General features: G+C 46.1%; 1 long non-coding RNA gene across 1 annotated transcript; it reads left to right on the top strand.

The window, feature by feature from the left end:
- Window positions 1-347: 347 nt before the first annotated feature.
- On the top strand, window positions 348-4294 carry LOC143382851 (uncharacterized). Its single transcript, XR_013154902.1, has 2 exons — window positions 348-425; window positions 3768-4294. It is a non-coding gene; the product is annotated as an uncharacterized LOC143382851 (long non-coding RNA).
- The last annotated feature ends 1794 nt before the right edge of the window (window positions 4295-6088 follow it).

Here is a 6088-nt window from a genome sequence, read left to right as displayed (position 1 = left end):
AGTTCCCCCATCCCATGAGCTTCTGAACCCTAACTCACCAGAATGAGGGAATTGGCCGTAGAGTGTCCGGCAATCCCTCTGAGTATTTTAGGGGGTAATGCACCCCACCCAGACCCATCAGGGTCACGGTGGACCATGGGCACTCTGCTAGGACACCCCTGGGAATCAAACGCCTAGAACGTAGGATTAATTCTCTCTTTCTAACTCCTCCATCTGCCTTCACTCTTGGATAGGTTAGTGTAATTGCTACAGCCCGTCTCCCCCAAGTCTGGAACTCCGTTCCTCCTGAAACTCCGTTCCTCCTGGCACACCGGAACTCTCTTCCTGACTCTTTCGTTCCAGTCAAAAAACTTTCCTGATGTCAGGGTGCCATGGCACCAGCCCTATTTGGGTCTTACAAATTGCACTTCTCTGGTGATGACCAGGTAATGCTCTCTGTATTTCTTCACGGTGGTCAGTCATTTTGGGGACGCCCACTTGATCCTCTGCCCCAGAGTTTCCAGGAAGCCCTTTCCAGCACAGGTTTTCTCTCTCTCTCTCCCTCTCTCTTACTCTTTCTCTGACTCCCATCTTGCCCTTCCAGCATGGGAAATTTCTTGTCCCTCCAGGCCGATTCTCCCTTGCAGTGCCTCTTAGATAATTTGAAAACCCTGAGCCTGGCCCCTGATATTAAACTGAAAAGGCTCATGAAATTCTGTACCCAGGACTGGCCTACATACCCCTTAGACAACCAAAAGCTTTTGCCCACGTGTGGGTCTCTGGATCCTAATTTACTCTGGGATCTTTTAATTACTGTGAGCAATCAAAGAAGTGGAACTAGATTCCCTATGTGGAGGCTTTTTCCTTGCTTCGATCTCATCCAAATCTCTGCACCCAATGCAAGCCTCAACAGCTACTCCTTGCTCTCAAACCTCCTTCCACCTCTTCTCCACTCTCTGCCTCCACACCTTCTCCTCCTCCTTCCTCTTCTTTGCTCTCCATCTTCACTTTTGACCCAGCTGATGAACTGCCTCCATACCACTCTCCCCTGCCCTCAGCCCCGCTTTCCCCACTTTCACCTCTTCCCACTTCCCTATCTTCTACATCTGTGGGTTCTTCTTTGGGCACTTCTCCTCCTCTTCATCTGGACACTTCTGCACAAATTCCTCCCACTTCCATTCCTTCCACCCAGGTCCCTCCACCTCAATTTAGTCCACCCACCACCTGTTCAGCCATCCGTTCATGCACTAATAAAGCACCTAACTCACAAGTCACCACATCTCATCACCTGACTCAAACTTCACATGTTGTGGCCCCCCCCTTTTGGAGGTCACCAGGCTGAATGGGATTTTAAGGGTTTATGTTTCTTTTTCTATGCTTGAACTTTCTGAAGTAGAAAAAAAAATTGGAATCTTAAACTGCAAACCCTGTCTCTTATATTAAAGAGTTTCAATACTTAACTCAAGCCTATAACCTCACCTTTCATGATCTCTAGATGATTCTGTCCAATACTCTCCTCCCTGAGGAGAGGAGAAGGGTCTTGGACTAGGCTAGGGCCTATGCAGACCAGGTTCATCAGACTAATGCCCACCATCCCTTAGGGGCCCAGGTGGTTCCAGATAAGACCCCCATTGAGATTATAATGATCCCCAAGACCTGGGATGTAGGGACCACCTTATTACCTCTCTGATAGCTGGCCTAAAGGCAGGAGCAAAAAAGGATATTAACTTTGATAAACTCTAGGAAGTCATCCAGGAGAAAAATGAAAACCCCTTAGCCTTCCTAGACTGACTAACAAAGGCTCGCTTTCAGTACACTAACTTGGACCCCGAATCCCCAGATGAGAGGCAACTTCTTATGACCTATTTTTTTCTCACAAAGCTACTCCGACATCCAGGCAAAGCTAAAAAATTAGAGAGGGGATTTTTGACTCCTCAGACTGAGGTGTTGCCACAGCCTTCAAGGTCTACCATAACAGAGATGAAAGAGCAAAATGCCAAAAATGCCAGATGTTGGCCCAGGTGTTACAGGGCTGCTTCCAACCTATGGAAAGGAGGAGACAACAACCCCCACAATGAGGACGCCCTGGGCCCTGCTTTAAGTGTGGTGATGAAGGACATTAGGCTAGGGCTTGCCCTAACCCCAGGGCACCACCCAGACCATGCCCTATATGCCAATGTCCTGGCCACTGGGGAATTGGACTCCCCCAATTCCTGGAGGATAGCTGAGGTCAGTCACCCCGCCAGTGACTTGCTGGGCCTAGCAGCTGAGGATTGACTAGGCCCTGGGTCTTCTGTCCTGACCTATTCAATCACTGAGCAGGAACCCAGTGTGATTATCTGAGTGGATGGCTGTCCCATAAAGTTTTTGGTAGACACCGGGGCCATATTTTCAGTTCTGAGAGAGTTTTGGGGAACTACCTTTCCCTCTGAATTTCCTATTGTCAGGGTAGAAGGTCAAACCATCATCCCGCACAGAACTCCTCCCCTCACTTGCTCCTTATCTGAGTTTTCCTTTTCACACCATTTTTTGGTTATGCCTCAGTGTCCAGTCCCCTTGCTGGGAAGGGATATATTATCCATCCTGAAGGCCTCCATAAGCCTTGGCCCCTCCCCAACCAATATGCTCTTCTCCTCCTCTTCCTTATACTCTCTGAGCTATGGAAGCAACAACATTTTTTGCTTCCAAATCCAGAGAATTCAGCTGCCTCCTTTCCGCTCAAACCAGAAGAATGGGTCTACTTTTCTTCCCCAGGGGAAAGATTCCTCCCAACCCCAAAATTGGAAGGGCCATTACAGGTAGTCCTGTGCACACCCAATGCTGCAAAACTCCAACAGGAAGGAAAAAACTAACCCCCTGGATTCATATTTCTATGTTAAAACCAGTGGCAAGCCCTCCAGAGGACAATACCACCACAGCTCTCAGCCTTGCAGGACCCCCACAATCACCCAGATTTACTTGTGAGATATCCCCAGATAACCTTCTCAAGCTCCATTTTTCACAGTCAGGCACCACCCTTCATCCCATTCCAGAGAAAAACATACATAAGAATGGGCCTCCTAATAGGATCTAGGAACCCACAGCAACACAGTACACCCACTCTCTTTTTAGAAAGCAGCAATTGGCACAACAATCCTATTGGGACTTCTTCACAAACCCCATCAGCCTCTGGATTCTCTCAATACTGGCATCTCTATTTGGGATCTTTTTATTTTGTGCCTTCCTTTCTTGCATTTTTAAAATTCCTTCAAGGACAAATTAACAAAATCTCTAACCAAACTTTTAATCAGCTCCTCCTCAGGAATTACCAGAAGCTTGCCAACAAGCCAGACAACATGCACATCCAGTCATCCCAAGAAACCGCCACCAAGTGCTGAAAGATGAAGATACTGAATGACAACTCCATCGAAGGGCCATCTCTACCCAACCATGTCAAAAAAATAATCTCTTGGTTTTCAGTTTTATATGTTCTAATCTGCCTTCTCCTAGGCATAGGCTTTTTCTACCAGCCCTACAGACTGGATGACATGCCAGAAATTAATGCTGTTTCTTTTCATAGTTGCAGGGCACATTCATGGACTTCACCCCAGAGGAAATCCATGCCTTCAATGCATGGATATGGGGCCTCCTTGCCCTTCTTCTCTAGCCAACTTACCTCCCTCCCTCCCTCCCTTTAAAATGATGGCCCTACTGAGCAGGTAGTAGCTAGATCGAGTACGAAGCCCCCAAACCAAAACAAGAAGGGAGGAATGTTGGTAAAGATGGTGACCAGAGTGCTTCTCTTCCAGGAGCTCAAGAGTGTTGGTAAAGATGGCACCCGAAGCACTTCTCTTCTGGGAGCTTAGGTCCATGACGCACTGAATGGTGTGTGAACTGTCACCTCCAATCCCTGTGAATGGTGCGAACTTTGAATGGCACAGCTCCAATCCCTGAAGTGGTGTGAACTATTGGCCAATGAAGAAGTAACAGCCCATTCACCTTGCTCCTCCTCATGATGTGTTAAGCCCATAAATATCAACACCCTGTTCGTGCTCGCTCTCTTACTCTACCCCTCTTACTCTCTCTCCCTCTCCCCCCTCTCACTCTCCCCCTCTCCTCTCTCTCTTTCCCCTTTCTCTCTCTTCCCTCTCTCCTCTCTCTTCCCAGTCTCCTCTCTCCTCTCTCTTACTTTATCTCTCTTACTCTCTCCCTCTCTTACTCTCTCTCCCCCCTCTCTTCTCTCTCTCTCTCTCTCTCTCTCTCTCCCACCCCCCTTTCTCTTCTGTGACTGGCTACTATAATCCTGCCAATAAAATCTCAGACAGGTAAATGGTTATTTTGGCTTGTTGAGTATATGTAGTTTTTCCACCATTCTTTACACTAGGGGACCCAGGTATTATGCAAGCTTGCTAGAACTTGGGAGCCACCCACATGTTGCTGCTTCTGCAAGAAGACAGGGTGTTAAAGTTAAGGAGTCAAGAAGGCTTCCACCAAGATTTCAAAGGAAGGCCTGGGTGGCCATCCACAGTGTAGCAAGGTTAAAATATCTGTGGGCTGCCCCTGAGTGGGTGATAAATAAAGCTATAAAGATGAACCCAAAGGGGAAGTAGAGACTTTGGCATTAAGTTATGCCTGTAGGACTCCTGACTGAGGAGCACTGCTGGCTGTGGAGAAAGCAAGGTTAACAAAGATGCCATAATCCCTGCAACCAGAAAGACTCTAGGAATGAGGTTACTTTTGGTGCTCACATCTCACCAACATGTACCCCAGATGCTTCTCAATGTATCCTGCACAGTGAGGTATCAGGAAACTGAAGGGTGAACCAGCTGAGAAATTAAAAATCTGAAATAGTAAGAAATAAAAGCAAAAGAAGCAGAAAAATAGTTTCAAAAGGTGAAAGGGCTTATGGGTGGATCAGACCTGATGGGTCAGATCCCTAACAAAGGAAAAAATCTCAGGAATCCTTTATTAAATGAAAGCATATCAAAGAGATTTATTCTCCTGAAGTGTTCTTCAAGGTAAACAGAGCCAACAGGAACAGGCTAATTGAAACTTATCTATTTGCATGATATCTTCTTCTTGCTTGGGTAAGCTGCTGCTTCTAGGCTGTGTCCTTCACCCCAGGGCAGCAGGCATCTGAATTCAAAGTTATTGAATCCATAAATCCCACACCAGCCATGGAATCTGCCTCATTAACGGTGGCCACTGGCAAATTGGTGTGTCTTTCAGCACTTTTGTACTAAAAAAGCCTACAAGGGCAGTCTATCTGTCCAAGGCTATAGAGTTCAGAGTGGGGATTCATTTGTCAATCTTGACAGATGCTGAAGATGAAGCCACAGGAAAGTTTTCCCAGGCTGGGTTTTGCTCTTTTTATTGTCCCATCTTTTCTTTCTATTCCCCTATCCCTCCCTAATGGAATGAGAATGTTTATTTTTTTGCCATTGTATGCATATGTATCTTACTTTTGATCATTAAAAGGACTCACAGCCAAAAGTTAGCCATGAATCTCAGATAAGATTTTGTTTGTGGACTTTTAGTCAATGCTGGAACTATTAAGACTATAGGAACTCTTGAATACACATTACATGTGTTTTGCATTGTGAGATGGACATGACCTTTTGAGGGCCAGGAGTAGAATGTTATATTTTGGATATAATGTGTTCCACAAAAGGTCATGTGAGACAATGCAGAAATGTTCATAGGTGAAATTATTGAATTATGAGAAATTTAACATTATCAATGAATTTATTTGGTAGTGTTATGCTTGAATTCTGGAGCCTCCATAGACCACCAGAGACCAAGATTCATGTAAGCAGCAAAGAGGTGTTTATTGCAAGCTAGCTCAGTTCTCTGCATGCACAGAGCAACTGGTGACACTGAGAGACCCCAAGCCCAGGGTTTGCAGCAGTTTTATACACTCTTTGGGGAATGGTGGTTGCTAGGGAGTTGCTATGGGTTTATGGGTTCCAACCTAGCCTGACTGAGTCAGGGACACCTGACAGGGCAGATATCTTCTGTTATTTGTAGATAAAAAAATCAGCAGGATGGGTATGTGCCTAGGAGTGCTTTGTGGGTCTTTTCAAGGACAAGGGTCAATCCCCCTTCCTTGTACAGGCTTTGCTCTGAGGTA

This window comes from Callospermophilus lateralis, unplaced genomic scaffold, assembly GCF_048772815.1.
Source record: "Callospermophilus lateralis isolate mCalLat2 unplaced genomic scaffold, mCalLat2.hap1 Scaffold_143, whole genome shotgun sequence".
Classification (NCBI taxonomy): domain Eukaryota; kingdom Metazoa; phylum Chordata; class Mammalia; order Rodentia; family Sciuridae; genus Callospermophilus; species Callospermophilus lateralis.
The sequence above is the reverse complement of the archived record's forward strand: the minus strand, read 5'-3'. Positions and strand labels throughout refer to the sequence as shown.